Here is a 20,210-nt window from a genome sequence, read left to right as displayed (position 1 = left end):
GCACGTGTGCACTGTTTTCTCCTTGCCACCATGAGCAGTAGATTTCCCCTTGGGACAATCCTTTTTGCCATGACTGCTTCCTAAATATCAAAAACATAATTCTTTCTTTCTTAGCTTTATCAAAGTCCTCAAGAGAAGAGAGGACCTCTAGACCCCTTGGTTTTTTTTAGATACTTTTGAATTGGCTACTATAAATTTCCTTTTTATTGTGCCCATACTGGTGTGGTGTATTACCATGTCTATTAGCAGACACGTAGAATATTATGTGCTTTCTTTTCATCTGGATCATCATGAATATGTACTTTCACTATGGCTTCCTCAAGTGTTTTAGGGTCTTGGGTCTTGACGTGCTTCTTAAGCTCTGGTGTCAGACCACGTATAAACCCCCGTACTTGTTGAAAGTTATCTAAGCCTTCCAACTTGAGGATAACATCCCGATAGTGAGATATATATTCAAGTAGTGATGGGTATTGGCGCATGGAACACGTGTCCCAAGTCGTCCAATTCCAATTTGCCTCATTTGTTGGCAAAAATTCTTTGCAAAACATAGCTTCAGAAGCTGCCCAACTCTGTGGTGTGATATTCTTCTCCTTGAGAGACATACACCATTTGTAGGCCTTGCCTTTGAGAGTTAAGCTCATTTGTAGATCTCTAACTGCGTCCAGAGTACGCCGTAAGGCATGAATTCCATCCCACTTGCTGAGAAAGATATTCATTGCATCCTTATTGCGGTCTCGGTCTTCTCCCTTAAAAGTCGGTGGTTTGGTGTTTTTCAACAACTCATCCACCTCTTTTGCATTTAGAGTGTGCAAAGTATCAACAGTTGGGCCTTGCCCTTGATTAGAAGGGCCTTGCTGTTGTGTAGCAAGGTGCTCATGCATGTGTGTGTCAGCAAGACCCTTGGACTCCTTTTGCATTAATTGAATCACTAATGTGGATAGTTTAGTGACATTTGCATTTAAAGCCTTAAAAATTTTCATCCATGACTGATATGCGTGTTTGAAGTGCACAATATTCTTGAATGTTGAGCAATTCATAAGTGTCATCACCTGCTGTAGCATCGCGGGCACTCTCCGTGAGAGCATCCGGCTGCTAGCCATCATTAACAGGATCAGGCATGTTTTGCTCAAAATCATAAGTCATATTGATATCGGAATCCATGGCAACAAAGTGCGATGCAAGGAATAGTCAGAAAAATACCCGAGATTGAGCACTTGCAAAGTGTAATTAGCCTTGCTAATCCCGTCGAATTCGATATTGTCCAAGTGTTAATCGATCTGAAATGTTCGCCGTGGAGGGAATTCCTTAATCTCTTGTAGCCAAATCGATTATGCGTTCGACCGTGGTTGATTTTAAAAAATAACATCACTTGAGATGCTTTTATTAAATTTGTGGTTTTTTGCAGCTCCTACGTAGAGAATTGGTATGGGTGTGTGTTTTTGCCGGCTGTGCCTTTGATTCCCTTGGATCGATGCTTACTGCTTACCAACTCCCAAAATCTGAGCTCCTTGCTTGAGGCGGGGTATGTATCACCCCTTGTGTCAATAAATTCCTAAGGCCAAATGCCTTAGTCATTTTTTAATGTGAACTCAAGGCCTTCATAGGCGTCATGACCGACTGTAGTAGCGCGCGAGGAGGTTGGGAGAGACATGGAGGTCGCTGCTGCAGGGCAAATTGGGCTTCGGCCCTGGGTTGAGATGTGCTCCCCAGCCTGGTGCAATGTTGTAGAGCCCACAAGGGCGCCGTCTGGTGCAGGTCTGACCTCGGCGACTTCTCCTTGCAAGGAAAATTGCCCATGCCTTCGGTCCTTTCGTCCTCATAGGAGGTGAGTTCTACGCTCCCTTGACCCCGACATGCAAAAAAGAATGCAAATTTGTGTGGCTCCCCTCCTCCACGATTGTGACTTTCCCAAAAAAGGAACCTTGCTGTTGATACCAATGTTAGACAAGGGGAACTAGAACCTAGGAGTCCACCTCCCAACCGCCCACTATATAGCATGGCTTCTAACCCTTTACCCTAGTTGGACTCCCCTTCCACACTGCCTAGCCCGGCCTTGCCCTTGTCTAGTCCGGCCTTGCCGTTGTCCTGACATTTTGACTTGCTTCATATGCGATTCTAGGAAGTCGATGCAAAGGGCTACGTTGTGTCTTAAGCATGTACTCCACAACCCTTTGCATGCCCAAGACCTCAATGGGAAGTGATCTAGACTCAAGAAGTAAGAGCATGTTGGGTGTTTGTGTCTTGACTTGGAGAAAGTTGGTGAGGAAACACTTTTGAACATTCTCAAACTCTTTCCAAGTAGACTTCTTGATGGTTCCACCCCACATCTCCACTCTATAAAGAAGCACCGGTGTCACCAATGTGTCAAAGAGGTACTTTTTGAGATCCCAACACTTGATCTCTCCAGCATTGCACATGTTCTCAAATGCATAATAAGCCCTCTTTCTGGCTTCCAAGCGACACATTGCACAATCCTTCCATTGTTGATTGGATGGAAACTCAAGGCCAAGGTGCTTGAAGTGATCTACCACTTCAAGTGCTGCTCATTGTTGTATACAATGCATGGATTTTTGTCATTGAGGGTCTTTACAAGCATAACCTTGGTTTTGGATCCATTCACAATCATCCCTCTATGTAGGTAAAAGCGTTCCAAGATACTCATAAGATTTTGTGCATCTTCTAAGGTATGTGCCAAGAGCACTACATCATCGGTATCAAGCAAAAGCATGATCACCGTATTTTCAATCTTAACCTCTTCTATGCCTTCTTGTTGCATAAAATCAAGAACCATGCATTTCAATTCATCAATGAGTAGCCCAAAGAGGGTTGGGGAAAGTGGGCATCCTTGTTTGACACCAATGGTGCTTGCAAAAAATTATGAAATTCCATCTCCCATACGTAATCGACATATCACTTTTTGGTAGATGCAAAAGACTGCATGCATAAATTCTCTCGACACTTGAAGGCTTTGCATACGTCTCCAAAATTTTCCTCGTGGTACCATGTCAAAAGATTTTTTGAAATTGAAAAAAGCAAGAATACGACTTTTTCCTTTCAATCGAGACGCTTCCATTAGTAACTCGAACAGTGATAAGGTGATCAATAGTGCTATGATGCTTAGAAACTTGCTTGGCCAAGCGCACGTTTGCCATTCTTTTCAGCCCATTCACTTATCTTCATCTCCATGATACATCCAAATAACTTTGCCCCATCAAAGAACCAACCATTATAGTGTGATAGTTGTTCACATTGTTTACATCTCCTCCTTTGTGCAAAGGTTTGATCCAATTTGCGCTCCAATCATGAGGCATGCCATGCTGAAGTGCAAGGTTAAACATATTGCATATCCAATATCATGTTTTCTTGCTTGTCCATTTAATCATTTCAGCCTTGACACCTTGAAGGTCCCCTGCCTTGGGGGTGGCAAGTTTCTCAGGTGCACGGCATACATCTTCAATGGTAAAGAAGGGAGACATAAACGGAAGGGAGCCACAAAACTCCATATGATCAACATTGGGTTGCTCATAGAGGTTCTTGCAATGCATATACATATCCTCAAGTGTCAAGTCACCAAAGCTCTCAACACGCTTACCTTTTAAATTTTGCCAAAACTTGCCACATGCATGTGCTTTCTCTTGCACTAAAAGAAGTTTCTTCCCACCTTCTCCTGTTTTTTTGAACAAGTGCTTTGCATGTGTGTGAACATTCCAAGTAAACTTCCTTGTCTTTTCTTGTATCCAATCTTAGCAAGTGTTTTTGGGCTTGACTACATTCCATGTCAAACCATTTCTTCTTGGTGCTACCCTTCTTAGACCTTTTGCAAGACATGTGTTTCACCGAAAAGCATTCCTTCGCACAAGAGAAAATTACTTCTTTAAAAACTTTCCACTTGCATTCTAATGTTGGGCTCTCTTGATGCTCTATCATGCTTAACATTTGGTCCACCATATCAGCATATATAAGTGCTCGTTTGAAGTGTAGACGTAGGTAGAATTGAAATGATTCACATAATGATTGGAGGCTACATGCTCGGGCCATTTATCACACTTGAGGTCAATACGTAACATCCTATGATCCGATTCCGGATTCCATTCACCAAGTGTAAAGCTTTGTATGCATTCTAGAGTGGCTTTTGAGAACAACATATAGTCAATCATGCTATCATCATTGTGCTTTCTACATGTAAAGTCATTGGTGCCTTGCCATAGAGATACACCATTTGCAATGAGCATTCCGGTACTATTGCACATATGTAGAAGTGACTTTCCATAGTGATCTAGTTCTTTTGCATCATCAAAACTTTGATTATACATATATGAGTCATCCATTCTTCTTGAGATATGTGGCATGTCGACTTGTTGTGTGTCATGTTGTACCGTATTTGTGCGAGCATTCATGTCTCCAAAAACAATGACTTCACCTTGATCCTTGTAATGAGCAATGTATTCCCATAGTTCACCAAAGGGCCGATCTTCATCCATATCCAAGCGAGCATAAACGTTGGAGTCATAGTGAGGAATGTAGAAACCAGCCACAAACATGACTTGGCCATTTGGTGGGCTGATTTTCAGCCATAAGTAGGGTTTATACTTATCATCTTTGACAATGGAAACATATTTCAAACCCTTTTTGGTCATACATGTTACGCCTCCTTGGCCTCTTTGTTACTTTTCATTTTTGGCCCACATCAAAGAATGCACATCGTATTTGTCAAATCCAAGAATTTGTTGCGCATCATGCTGCCATGTTTCGACAAGAAGTATCACATCAGAGTCATTGGTAAGCTCATCAATGCCAATTCCCACATTGGAGAGAGAGAGAGAGAGAGAGAGAGAGAGAGAGAGAGGGTAGAACAAGCATGAGAGGGGGTATACTTTCCCACACACACACACTCCCTCTCCTTCTATGAAGTGCAAAGTGCAAGAGCTCCATCTCCTTCTCCAAGCTTGTTGAGAAGTTGAGAGCTTGCACCAACACTCTTGGCTATGGATTGCAAATACAACCAAGAGTCGTGCTTCAATGCTTAAGCTTTCCATATTCTTCATCTTCATTACTATGCTATTATGCTATGCTAAGCAAGAAGAGTGATGATAAGTGAGGAACTATTTCTTTCTCCTATTAATGATTCTTCTTCCTCTTCCCTACCCTCATTCCCCGCTAGCTCTCTCCACCTTCAAAGATGTTTGAGGCCTTGGGAATGAGGCTTGGGATAGTTAATGCTTTTTGCAAAGTTTATGTTATGCTCACTACTCTCTATAATTAACCAATTCAAGCTGTGGGTGCAGATACTTAAGTGCTGATTTTCTAAGGCTAAGAGGAGTAGTAACTAAGGTTTTTGAGGGTACCAAAGCACAAAGTAATTTTATACATAAGTTTAATTAGCACAGTTGACAATAATCACAAGAGTATAATGAACATTGATAAATTTGATTTTGCACTTGAAGGTGCTAATGATAATGCCCCCATGTCTGTTAATTATCTTGTTACTAGGTTGCATCAAGCTATGGGCAACCCTACTTTGCAAGCCGAAGTTACTCAAAAACTTTGTGCTTATGAGATTTCCCTTCCTCTCCAAGAGGAGAAAGAGCTTAGGAGGTCTTTGATGAGACTTCCGAAAGAAGACTGTCTCCCATACGATAGGAGGAATCCAAAGAACAAGAACATAATGCATCCCTAATGAGGCAGTTCGGGGCCGGCAACAAGGAGAGTGGCCTCTAAGAACCCTTCTAGGCTCTCGTGCTGCTCAATTGGATTGGGGTTGGAAAAAACAACAAACACACACACAAACTTGTAACCTAACCCTACACAGATTTGGGCACCCACCTTGTTTTGGATGCGAACTAGGATGCACACACACACAGCACACACAGAGAGAGAGAGAGAGAGAGAGAGAGAGAGAAGAGAGAGAGAGAGAGAGAGAGAGAGAGAAGAGAGAGAGAGGAGAGAGAGAGAGAGAGAGAGAGAGAGAGAGAGAGAGTCTCGGGCTGCTTTGAAATGTATCGACAGTGATCGAGAAAACACGAATAATATGTAAGAAAGACAGAGAAGGGGTGCTTGTTGCACTAATACCTTCTTACAAAATCTGTCTTGACCAATCAAAGTGAGATTAGCATTTGTTCAACATAGCTTGAGTAACAATTACACCTCAAAACATCACAAGACAAGCCACTCCAATCACTGTCTTAAGGCCAGGGGAGTCCTCTCCACCCTGTCGCCCTCTTACAACATATGGGATTTATGGCTAAATTGATAACAACACCGAAGACAAGCTATCAAGACTTGAATAAAACACCAAGACACTTACACATCATTGTTGTCCATGACTTCACGTTGAAAGAGAGACAAAGTATTCATGCTTAGTCCAAATCCACCCTCCTTGATTCAACAAATGTTGGGCTTACACTAGTAGGAGAAATGATAGGCTTCCTACTCTCAATTAAATGATTACTCTCTCTTACAATGGCATAGAGCTCCCTTGATAATCACCCCTAATACAACACATACATGTGCATAAGCCAATGAGATTCCACTCAAGAGCTCCTTCTCAAGAGATTGAACTTGGTTCTCAAGCTATAGCATAATGCTCTTGCTTATGGCTTCCCCCCTTTTGTGCTAGCTACACCCTCCTTTTGGTAGCAGGGTAGGGTTACTCCTCCAACCATGGTTGGGTTAGATTTTCAACACTTTACCTATTTCTTGTTTGAATTCATGAAGAATTTGGTGGGGATGTATGAATAAAGAGAGTGGAGAGAAATGGAGGTGTAGGACTTTTTATAGTGGGTTAGTGTTAGTAGATTAGTAGAGTTAGTGTTTTTATTAATTTACAAATGGAATTGGATATTTACAATGGGAGTATCCATGTAGGATACAAATAAGGAAGAAAAACTCTTAAGAGGTAAGAAAAGATGGATTTCTTAAGGTTGATTCTCCAAGTGTCTTGAGTAGAACCAATTTTGACGCTTGTTGACGGTCCACTAGCTTTGATAGTACGTTTTTTCTCCGCTCTTGACCTTCCTTGGGAGCCAAGGTAATTGAAGATGAGTAATCAATCACCATGATGCTGTCTTTCAAGAGAAGAGGCTGATTTTTGTGGTTTTTTTGATAGATATGGGTAATTTGGAGGAGGAAAAATGAGACTAGGTGGTCAATTTTGGAATGGAAGTGTGTGTAAGAGGCATGAGTTCACCGTGGTTCTCTTATTCTTCAAGGTTGAGGAGAAGGTGAGTAGGGTGCAGAGAGGAGAGGTGAGAGAGATGGGGATGATGAGTGGAGAAGTGTGTGTCAAAGAGGAAAATGATAAAGTGGAAGAGGGAGTGTGGGTATAGCATGGGCAAATGGGGTCAAACATAATTATGCTCGCTCGTAGCTCAAAAAAATATCAAAACATTTGAATCAAACGTTCAGCTCAATGAGTTACAATTTTTGTCTGTTTCACCTTTTCAAATTTGGAGAGCAAGTTGCCTTAAAAATTCAGCAAAACCGACTGTCTTTTCCCACTGCACAAAGTCCTTGTGGGATCCTTCTTTGCATGATTCTTTGGAATGCCTGCAAGAGTGAGCCCTCCATAGTGCATGCATGCATGCCACATATCCTTGACCTTATTTGGTAGGTCTATAATTGAAGATATTGTTAAGATCATGATATAAGTGAATAGTACAACTAAGGGAATCAAATATCACATTTAAATTCCTTGGCATATAATTTATTTGTTCGTAACAACTCGAACACCTGTCTGAGATGTTGTAAGTGTTCTTCTTCAGAATCACTGTAGACTAGAATGTCATCGAGAAAAACGATGACAAATTTCCCAAGTACGGCTTCAAGGCACTATCCATAAGTGTCATGAATGTTGCGGGCGCATTGTGTTAACCAAAGGGAATCACCAAAAACTCGTAGTGTCCAAACCTTGTTTGGAATGTAGTTTTGGGTATATCAGCAAGTCGAATATGGATTTGGTGATAACCTGACCACAAGTCTATTTTCGTAAAAATGCAAGCATGAGTGAGTTTGTCGAACAACTCATCCACTTGTGGCAATGGGTACTTTTTCTTAACCGTAGCTGCATTTAAGCCACGGTAGTCTACGCACATGCGCAAACTGCCGTCTTTTTTCTTCACTAATAGGATAGGAGAAGCCCATGGTGAAGAACTGGGCTGTATAAACCCTCTGCTAAGGTAGTCAACAAATTGACATTCCACCTCAACAGCTTCAGAGTAACTCATACGGTAGGGCCGTTTACTGACAGGTTTACAGCCTGCAACCACATCGATGCTATGTTGCACCGATCATGTTGGCAGTAATCCTGGTGGAAAATCATTCGGAAAAACATCTTGAAATTCCTTTAATAATTTTTGTAACTCACTAGCAACTTTTTCTTGCTTGGAAGTAGCCATTGGTGGAAGAGATGAGAGAGAAGCATGCGGACGTTGAGGATGTTCAACATATTCAATGTTAGAGAGAAAATGAGACAGTGAGAAACACAAGAAAACTTGATCTACTTCATTATCAGAAACGAGTTGCATAAGCTCAGTTGTACAAATCAATGGTGAATAAGGCACATCCTTCTCTCCTAGCAATAACACATGTGCACCGTGGGATTCGAAAATCAAGCTGTTATGCTCATAGCTACGCTTCAGTGATGGTCCTAGGCCATGCAACCACTTCCTACCAAGGACCGCGTCTCCCTCTCCATGTTCATAACCTGAAAATCCAAGGACGTGGAGTAACCTTATACTTCCAACTGAACAGGTCGGCCTTGAGTATCCCGGATTTCGGTATCATGTCCATTCATCATTGCTACCTTGTAGCGGTGGGTACTCGGAGCAATTTGAGTTTCTTCACCAATCCATAATTAATGAAATCGTGAGTAGCACCGTCATCTACCAAGATGCACACCTTGTGCCCTTGCAGAGATCCGTGCATACGTACTAACTCATGTGGTCCAAAGGCTTGTTGCCACATGGAAGCTGTGAGAGAGCATTCATGCACCACCTCGATGTGTGTTACTTCCACTGTAGAGAATCATGAGGAAGACTCAAGAGACAGCAGTTGCACCGTGTGCACTGTTTTTTCCTTGCCATGAGCAATAGATTTCCCGTTGGGACAATCCTTTTTGCCATGACTGCTTCCTAAATATCAAAAACATAATTTCTCTTTCTTAGCTTTATCAAAGTCCTCAAAAGAGAGAGGACCTCTAGACCCCTTGGTTTTTTTAGATACTTTTGAATTGGCTACTATAAATTTCCTTTTATTGTGCCCATACTGTGTGCGTGTATTACCATGTCTATTAGCAGAGACATAAATATTATGTGCTTTCTTTTCATCTAGATCATCGTGAATATGTACTTTCACTATGGCTTCCTCAAGTGTTTTAGGGTCTTGGGTCTTGACGTGCTTCTTAAGCTCTGGTGTCAGACCATGTATAAACCCTCGTACTTATTGAAAGTTATCTAAGCCTTCCAACTTGAGGATAACATCCCGATAGTGAGATATATTCAAGTAGTGATGGATATTGGCGCATGGAACACGTGTCCCAAGTCGTCCAATTCCAATCTGCCTCATTTGTAGGGAAAAATTCTTTGCAAAACATAGCTTCAAAAGCTGCCCGATTCCGTGGTGTGATATTCTTCTCCTTGAGAGACATCCACCATTTGTAGGCCTTGCCTTCGAGAGTTAAGCTCATTTGTAGAGCTCTGACTGCGTCCAGAGTACGCCGTAAGGCATGAATTCCATCCCACTTGCTGAGAAAGATATTCATTGTATCCTTATTGCTGAGAAAGATAATCATTGCATCCTTATTGCATGATTCTTTTGAATGCCTGCAAGAGTGAGCCCTCCATAGTGCATGCATGCATGCCACATATCCTTGACCTTATTTGGTAGGTCTATAATTGAAGATATTGTTAAGATCATGATATAAGTGAATAGTACAACTAAGGAAATCAAATATCGAGGGGTCTAAAAATTAAATACATGTCAAATATAAATAATATAGGTGGAAAAAATATAAAGGGGTCAAAATAAATCTCTCTCATTAGGAGGCTACCATAAAAATATGAATATTTTTGGTGTTCTAATTTATGAGAGTAAAAGAGAATAGATGTAGGAAGGAAAAAATCACAATAGTGAAAAAATATACACATAAATAAAACTAGGTTGTTGGATTTTTGTTGGAGTAGAGTTACACAAAAAATAAGAGAAGCTTGCATAAAATTATTTCTATATGGAATAAAGAGTATGCAAAATGGTAAGAAAATTTTTGGTAATGGTGAGTCAATATACATAGCATAAATAACGCACACCTAGGTAGAAATATATAAATAAATACCAAAATAATTATGGAAAATCCTTATATTTAGGCCCTATATATAATGAAATATTTACACACAAAGAGGCCATAATATACTTTTATTTTTTATTTTTTTATTTTTTTGGCTCAACTAGCTTAGTGACTAGCTAATTGAGGGTTTTTAAGAAGATATGGGGAAAGTCCCCTAACTCACACACGTCTATGTACAGTGAAATGGTAGGGATAACCACAATGTTTGAGTGATTTTGGTAGGGTGAGGTAGCTCACTATGGCAATTTGGATAGACCAAAAAATGGCTATCATTAGCCCTCCCCCAGGATAATGGTATATTCATGTACCATCATAAAGCATCTTTTCTAAAGAGAGTGCTTCAGAGTCCTTGAAAAGATCTTCATTGTTTGGCCCCTTGGAATTTTGGTTTGAGTTACACTCATGCTTCATGGAGCAATACTTACATGAGATATCTACCTTTTGACAGATCTCTGGTAGATCCTTGGGTAGAAGGCGACTCAAATAGGGCTTCAAGCGATACCTATTTACCTTCCTGGAGTGCTCTTTCCCATTGAAGTCCGTAAGTTGATAGTAACTTGAGTCGAAATCCTTCTTGACTATGTATGGCCCCTCCCATTGAATTTCAAATTTGGCATTAAAACGATTATCGAGCTGATTGTCATACCTTCGCACAAGATCTCCTTCATTGATGCTTTGTCCTTCAGTTTCTTTTCAAGCTTCTCCTTCGCCTGTGTAGATTTCCTCTTGTAGCACTCAGATGCTGCTTCTCTTTTCTACTCAAGCTCAGCTAGGGTAAGAAGTCAATCCATCCATGCTTCTTGATCATCTTGTGCTGCTTTTTCATGAAGTCCGATTGTTGGAATGTTGAGCTCAATTGGCTGTAAAGACTTTTGACCATAGACCAAGTGAAATGGTGTGAACTCCGTGGATTCCCTATATGTGGTTCGATACGCCCACAAGGAACCATCCAAGAAGTCATCCCACAACTTTGTCTTGTTTTTCACCATCTTTCTAATGATGCCTGCAATGACACCATTAGGTTTTTCTACCAAACCATTTGATTGTGGGTAGTAGGGTGTACTGTAACGATGTAGAATGTGAAGTTCTTCACAGACTTTTGTGAAGTAAACCCTTCTTGAACCTTGGACCATTATCAGAAAAAATCTCCAAAGGTGTGCCAAATCTACAACAGTGAGTGTAGACGAATTTGCTCATTGTCCTCTCATTTACCCTTGCCACACTTTGAGCCTCTACCACCTTGTCATGTAATCTACAACCACTAGAATGTTGAGTTTACCATTTTTTATCCTAGGCAGAGGACCCATAGCATTGACGGGAGCAAAGCGAACCCCGAACCCCCGACGGCCTCTAAAACAGGGACCGAATGGCGCGTCTCGAGCCTGTCATAGTAAAGCAAACAGGGGCACCACCTAGCTTCAGCGGCTAGGACGCAAACAACACACCACCATAACAAAGTTTTCATCCAAGAGATATGGATGCTTGGGAGTAATGATGAAGAGGAAAGGGAATGAGATCAAGTGTGAGGTGTGTGTGTGTGAGAGAGAGAGAGAGAGAGAGAGAGAGAGAGAGAGTGAGGGAGGGGGTATAGCGGCTTAGTACTTAGGCACCACAAAAGGATGGCGAATCCGCTAACCCTTCACACATACACAAGCTCACTCCAAACACAAGACTAGGTGGCGATTCCGCACACCTCACATGGGCAAAACATTGCAAGAAAACATACTCACAAAACCTCAAGCTTTATTTAGAGAATAAGGCGATGAAATGGGGAGCATAGGGTAGGGGAATGAGAAGGGAGAGAGTGGTAGAGCACATGGCGAATAGGTGGGAGTTGATGGCGAAGACTCGCACGAGGGTTATGGCCATCATCCTTCATTTAGTTCCCCTTCATCTTCCATAGCCTAAGGGTGTAGAGGTCATGCTCAAGACGAGCATGGTGATTGCGGTGATGGTGATGGTGTGGGTGTGTGTGTGTGTGTGTGTGCACTAGGCACACACAATGCATAGTGTACTCTTTGGTGATGTTGTGTGTGTATTTAGTGTGATGGTTACCCCTCTTTATATAGGGGAGGAGGGGGGAGAAATTCTAGAATTAGAAATGAAGAAATCATTATCTACATAGGCCATGTGACTGTGGGCCCCACTTGTCTAGTTGTGTGTATATGTGCCAGAACAGCAGTCTCATGAGAGAGAGACTAAGAGAGAGAGATGGGTTGATGAAAAAAAGTGAGAGGTGACATGGAGAATAAAGTAATTACAAGAGGGGAGTGTGTTCAGAGGTGAATCTGTGTGCAGATGTGTGTGAACACAAGAAAATCAGGTAACCACCGAGTGGGGATGGGTCTGTGGGCACCTTTTTCAATGAAACTGAGTGTGGGGGAGGTTATTTAGCTACAAGATAAGAGACATGGCGCCCTTTAGAGAGAGAGGGGGTATTTGGGTCATGGGATATGATAGGAGAGAGAAAGGGGGGGTGGGGTATACTATTTTGGAAGATAGGGTAAGTTGCATGTGAATTAGGGTGCATTATTGGTGAGCTAGAATGCATTATTGGTGAGAGGTGGGGTAGCTTGAGGGGAGAGAGAAAGGAGAAAGGACAAGGGGAAGAGAGAGGGGGTTGACCTTTTGAGTGGAGGAGAGGAAAAGGGACACACGGCGGGGCAACAGTGAAGAAAAAGGAGGCAAGGTGGGGATGGGCTGCCCCGCAGGCATGAGGTGGCCTATTTTACCTTTCTCATATATTTACATAATCATACTTTATTTTTTCTTACTTTTTTCCAATGCCTTTTATCATTCCCTCCCTAAGAGGGGGTTTTCATGGGGTGGGGACGAGAGAAGAGGGGTATGGGAGCTTGGCTTGTGAAAAGCCCCCATCATTAGCCCTCCCCTTTTGGCTAGAGGCATTCATGTCTCTAGCTCATCTGTTTGATCATTATCGTCGGAGATAGTGGCTGATGGTGTGTCCTCATCTGGACTGTCAATTGGTGGAGCCTGGTCAAATCGAAGAAAATAAGGTTTAAGTCGCCAACCATTTACCCTGGTTTTATGAAGTTTTCCATCAGCCTCCATAAGCTGGTAGCTTCCATTGGCATACTTTTTCCTGATGATGAAAGGGCCTTCCCATCGGAGCAGGAGTTTCTTATCCTTGCGCGTGTCGAAGCGATTGTCGTAGCGGAGCACCAACATTCCTTTCTTCAATTCTTTTTTCCGGAGATGCTCGTTAAAGCTAAGCCGTCTATGCTCTGCTTGTGCTGCATAATAATTTATTGCTTCTTCTCTGTCCAGCTGTAGTCTTTCCAAGTTGATGATGTGATCTCTCAAATGCAGGTTGGGTTGTTGAAGTTGGCTTGCCATTACTCTGAGACTTTGTAGTTGCACTTCAATGGGCAAGATTGCTTCCTTACCAAATACTAGATGATACGGTGTGAATCCCAAGGATGTACAGAATGAAGTTCTGTAGGCCCATAAAGCTGGTAGTAGGTACTTATCCCAGTCTCCAGGATGATTGTTTACCTTCTTGGTAATAATTTTACAAACCATTCCATTTACCTTTTCAATTAGGCCATTACATTGAGGGTAATATGGTGAAGAGTGCCTCCTTGTAATGCCCAGTTTCTGCATTAATTCTCCTACCAAGTCTGCTATGAAACCTGGCTCTCTATCAGAGATGATCTCTAAAGGTGTGCCAAACCTACACCATATGTGCTTGTAGATAAATTTAGCTACCTTTACTGCTGTGATTCTAGTGGTGGCTGTAGCCTCTGCCCATCTAGTCATGTAGTCGACCCCCATGATAATGTAGAATTTTCTTGAGTTGGCCCTAGGTAATGGCCCAATGGCATCGATACCCCATTTTTCAAATGGGCCATATGAGAGAATAGGTGTCTGTGGTTCAGGAATAAGTGACCTAGTGCCGACCGTTTGACACAACTTACACGTTTTGCACAAGTGGTGTACATCACGGTTGAGGCTGGGCCATATGAAGCCTACCTACAAGATTTTCCTACTTGTTATGTCTAGGGAAAAGTGACCACCACAAGCCCCGTCGTGACAGCTAGCAATTACTCCCGTGATTTCCTGAGAGAGAGGGACCTTCCTGAGTATTTGGTCCTTACCCTTACAATACAGATCGTCATTGATGAGTCGATACCTTGTGGCCTTCCGCGTCAGCCATTGCTTCTGTCCCTTTGTTAAATCTGATGGGCATTCCCCTGTTTCCAAAAAATGCATGATGTCAGGCAAGGCATCACTGCCTTGAAATAGAGGGAGCTTTAGTTTTATTGCTCCAACCACCACTTCCTGTAGTCTTTCACTTGCTAGGGCATCTGCTTCTTGATTTTGAGCCCTTGGGATATGGTGTATTTTAACTTCTTCAAACTTACCCAACAAGGTTTTTACACCACTTAAGTGAGTCCTTAAACTAGGATTCTTGCATGTCCATGCTCCATTTACTTGCCTTACCAGAAGTAGAGCATCCCCAAATACATTAAGGTGTTGTACACCTTGTGAGACGCACCATTGTAGACCCTTCGTTAGTGCTGCATACTCAGCTTCATTGTTAGAATGTGAATCTAACAATTGGCCCAACGAAAATACCTTTGTCCCTTTGTCATCAAAGACCACTATGCCTGCAGATGCTTTGTCGGACGCTCGCTTGTAGGCTCCATCAAAGTAGAGAGAGTATGCTCCTTCTACCATCGGTGGTACTGGAGGTAATCGGACTTCTCCTTCCTTAGATTGCTTCTCCTTCCTTTCAAAGACTTGGTAGGTCATGAGTCCCCCCAAACTTGCCCTTGTCGTGCTTTCTACCTGTACCGTGTAGTCAAACTCTTGCAGACGAACTAGCCATTTAGTAATCCTAGCAGACACATCCATGTGTTGTACAACATAGGGAAATATTTCATCCGTGGTTAGAATCACAAATTGCTTAGGCAACAAATATGACCTAAACTTTGTAGTTGCAAATCTAATAGCTAGGACTAAGTGTTCCACATGGGTGAAACCTTTCTCTCCTGCTGTCATCATTTGACTAGAGAAGTAGATTGGCCTCATGAAAGATGTTGTCGTATCCTTTTGGAGTAGCACAGCCCCCAATGAGTCATCACCAACACTTGAGGTGACATAGAATTTTTCATCCCACTTAGGTGGTGAGATAGTTGGCAGAGTGGCTAAGACCTCCTTTACCTTGTTGTAGTGATGTTCGCTTTCTCGTCCCAAGTGAAAGTTGATCTTTGAGTGAGTTGTTGCAGTGGTAGAACAAGTTGTGATAGTAGATGTATGAATCTACTTAAGTACCTCACCTTCTGTAGAAAAGAGACCAGTTGACGTGCGGTCGTTGGTGAAGGTAGGGCTATGAGTGCGGACACCTTGCTTGGGTCGGCGTTGATACCTTTTGCTGAAATTTCATGGCCTAGTAGAATGACTTTACTCTCCCCAATGTGGCATTTATCCACATTTAATTGCCCGCCTAGGCTCTGCAACCTGGCCAAACCTTCAGTTACCTTTTCTAAATGTGAAATACGGGAGCTATATATACAAAAATCATCAATGAACACTCTTATGGATGTTCCAAAGAATCGTTGATAAACATATGTGACATATCTTTGGAATGTGGTAGGTGCATTTGTGAGACCAAATGGCATAACCCTGTATGCAAAACAACCCCATGGCGTGATAAAAGTGGTTTTTAGCTGATCTTCCAAGGCTATGCGTATTTGAAAGTATCCCGAATAACCATCACAGACGGTATAGCATTCAAAACCCGCTACTTCATTCAGAATTTCATCCAAGAAAGGGAGAGGAAAGTGGTCTCTCTTTGTAGTTGCATTTAGTGGTTTGTAGTCAACACAGACCCTCCACTTACCATTCTTTTTAGGCGTCACCACTACGGGTGACACCCATTCTGAGTTTTCTACAGGATAGATGAATCCTGCCTCCAGCAGTTTCCTTACCTCGGCCAAGAGTGCCTTTTCTTGTATGACCCCCAGTCGTCATAGCTTTTGCACAATTGGTTTTACCCCTTCCTTCAGCTTAATATGATGTTCCACCACTGTAATGCCTGTGATTCTTTCATAGTTGTCAATGAACAGGTTAGGAAATCCCATCAACATTTTGAAAAAACTATCTTTCTCTTCAAGTGTTAATTCCGTAGACAACATACCCTTCAACCTACTTCCTCCTAGGCCAGGTGATTTGCTCTCCTCTTCATTGGGTTGCCCTTTTGGTGATGGATCACCAGTCGTGATTACTCTTTGTGGATCCTTCATAATAATACCCCTCACATCAATGGAACTATCACTTTGGTCGGTGGATGTGGTCTCCTCCTCAGAACTGGAAGATTCGCTAGTGGTTTCATCTGCTGATGTTTCTAGATTGATTTGCTTCTGCTTGCCAATTCTCATGTCGTAGTAGATTGTCTCCCCTTTCTTACCGGTCATGCGTAGAAGGCCAGTACCCCAGTCCTGTTTTGCCTTCATGGCCATCAACCATGGCCTTCCCAAAATTAGTGGATAGACCTCCCCCTTAGTAGGCATTACAAAAACATCTACCTCTACCTCAGTGTTGAAAGCTTTTATTTTCACGGTACTTACCACACCCACACACTTTACTTTTGTGTTGTTTGCCATCTTTGCCTTGCATGGAGAAGGCCTGTCAACCTCGAGCCCTAATCGAAGCATCATAGCTTCGCTCATTACACAGATTTGTGCACCTCCATCAATGTAGGTGTTTCCAACCCTCTTTCCTTTTATGTTTACGTCGACAATTGGAAGGATGTCATCCATGTTGCAACCTGAAATTGCTCCGGCTACCTTTGTTTTGGAGCGTCTTGTACTTACCATTTTGGACCATTGTCGCCTTACTTTAGATGCAAGATGTAGTAGCTGTGGCCATGTAATCTTTCGTCCTTGCTCTGCCACATCCAATGTTAGATCATAGGGCTTAGAACTTTCCCCTAGCTGGAAGTCGGTGATGCCCAATTTCCGTCGTGGCTTGGATGGCCTCTTGCTAGTTTCTCCTCTCATGCTTCTCTCATCATCTGATTGTGTAGCTTTCTCCCTTGTAGCTCTCTTCACAGTCATGGCTTCAAGTGGTTCTAAAAAGGTTACCTTCTCCTTACCCTTGTCCCTCTCCTTTGCTCTGGGTGGATCCACTACTACGTCTTTTCCTTTCTCTTCTAGCCTTATGATGTTTACAAGGCGATCAGGTGGTGGGGTTGGTGGAAGAGGTTGGATGGATGCTTGTAGTGGTGTCTGGGGTGGACGTAGAATTTGTGTTGGTGGGGTTGGTGCTCGGGGTGGGGGTGTTCTTTCTCTAGGGGGTGACAATTGGTTCCTCCTACCTCCTCTATTATAGTTTTGTCGTGGTTTGGGACAGTAGTACATACCGTGACCGTCTTCTCCGCAGTTGTAGCAATGATACTCCCTATTTTGTCATCGTGCTCTTCCAGGGTCTTGATCTCTTTCTTGACTCCTCCCTTGTTGTATTAAGTGGACAGACAAATTCTGCAGTTGGTCAGTAATATGGGCCAACATATCTTGTTGGTCATCTCTTACCCCAAGAGCCGGTGGTGGTGGTTGTCGTAGTTGCTGGTCGACGTGATGTTCCTGTTTCTGTTGACTCGGTTTCTTTGGCTTTATTCGCAGTTTCTTGTCCTTAAGGCGAGCAATCTCAACGGCTAACTCGTACGTAGCCAGGAATCTACCGTTCACCTTCTCCTTGAGAAGCGGCCATAATCCATCTGTGAACTGATCTTTTTTTAGGAAATCGGGTGCAACTTCCCCCCTTGCCAGTGACTCAACCCACCGTTCCCACAAATCCACAAATTTGGACTCATAGGTGGCATATTCTAAAAGACCCTCCTGCTTCAAGTCTCTCAACTTATCCCACAACTTTTCTGAAGTGGTACCTCCCCCAAAGCGCCTCTTAAAAGCGGTTTTTAAGGGTTCCCAGTCATCCTTGGTTGCTTGTGGAAGTGCATTGTACCATGATCTAGCTTCTAGCTTCATGAGATGCTTAAAGATTCTAACCCGGGATTCATCCGTATCTTTGTTGCTCACTACACATGCTACTTCAAAGTCATCTAGGAAGTCTGTTACCAAATCCTCCCCCTTATTTCCTTTAAATGGTGGAAATGCTACACTTGCCATGATTACTGAGAGAGAGCTAGAAAGACACACTTCTTAACTTGCAAAAGTTTTTTTTCTTCTTTACAAGGAGGCGTGTATACCCTCTTATACTAGGACATAGATTAAAACTTCAAACGGTACATTGCCTTGTACCAAAGGTAAGACAAATGGTTGATCTGATGCCAGAACCTCAAAAACCCGCTTCCCACCCAACATGGTGTCAATGACGTGCTGGTAGTGAGCCTTCAAGTCCAATAATACCTTGATTGAGCGTACACGTGTTGGTATGTGTGATCTGTCTTCAGGTAGGTTGTACTGATTCATGTGAAGCTTAGAGGTGCTTAGTCACTGTCCAAGCTTGTGGGAGAGGGTGGTGTTCTTTCCTGAAACAAACTCAATAGATCCCTAGTTTCTCTAGTGAGAGTGTGAGCCAATGATTTCGTTATCTGTGCTGCAGCATCAGGTGCGACTTGAAAACTGACTGTGATAATTACCTCGGTGACTTGAGTTACCCGATTCTCAAAGTAAAATAGTGTTGATTCTCTATTGTGCAGAGCTCCTTCCATTTTGTTGTTGTGAGTTGGTTGTAGGTTGCGGACATGGTTTCGACCTTCTCCTTCTTCTTCTTGGCACTTGGCCTATGTATATCCACTGGGTTTGGCGTGTTGGTTGACTCTCCCACTGCAAATCGATTACCTTTACGCCTGGCACTCGAGCTTCGATGGAGATGCGGAGTTCGTCTAGTTGTGCTTGGAGCTCTTCTTCTTCTGTCATCCAGTTAGCAAATCCTGCTAGCCATTCATCCATTCAAAATAGTTTAGGGGTTTCAGGCTTGTAAACTGAAGGGTTTCATGAAAAGATCCTCAGTGGGGGCACCAAATGACGGGAGCAAAGCGAACCCCGAACCCCCGACGGCCTCTAAAACATTGGGGACCGAATGGTGCGCCTCGAGCCTGTCAAAGTAAAGCAAATAGGGGGCACCACCTAGCTTCAGCGGCTAGGACGCAAACAACACACCACCATAACAAAGTTTTCATCCAAGAGAGATGGATGCTTGGGAGTAATGATGAAGAGGAAAGGGAACGAGATCAAGTGAGAGAGAGAGAGAGAGAGAGAGAGAGAGAGAGAGAGAGAGAGAGTGAGGGAGGGGGTATAGCGGCTTAGAACTTAGGCACCACAAAAGGATGGCGAATCTGCACACCCTTCACACATACACAAGCTCATTCCAAACACAAGACTAGGTGGTGATTTCGCACACCTCACATGGGCAAAACATTGCAAGAAAACATACTCACAAAACCTCAAGCTTTATTTAGAGAATAAGGCGATGAAATGGGGAGCATAGGGTAGGGGAATGAGAAAGGAGAGAGTGGTAGAGCACATGGCGGATAGGTGGGAGTTGATGGCGAAGACTCGCACGAGGGTTATGGCCATCATCCTTCATTTAGTTGCCCTTCATCTTCCATAGCCCAAGGGTGTAGAGGTCATGCTCAAGACGAGCATGGTGATTGCGGTGATGGTGATGGTGTGGGTGTGTGTGTGTGTGTGTGTGTGGGCACTAGGCACACACAGTGCATAGTGTATTCTTTGGTGATGTTGTGTGTGTATTTAGTGTGATGGTGACCCCTCTTTATATAGGGGAGGAGGGAGGAGAAATTCTAGAATTTAGAAATGAAGAAATCATTATCTACATAGGCCATGTGACTGTGGGCCCCACTTGTCTGGCTGTGTGTATATGTGCC

This window comes from Adiantum capillus-veneris, chromosome 8, assembly GCF_014529385.1.
Source record: "Adiantum capillus-veneris isolate H3 chromosome 8, ASM1452938v2, whole genome shotgun sequence".
Lineage (NCBI taxonomy): Eukaryota > Viridiplantae > Streptophyta > Polypodiopsida > Polypodiales > Pteridaceae > Adiantum > Adiantum capillus-veneris.
This window is presented reverse-complemented; position numbering follows the sequence as displayed.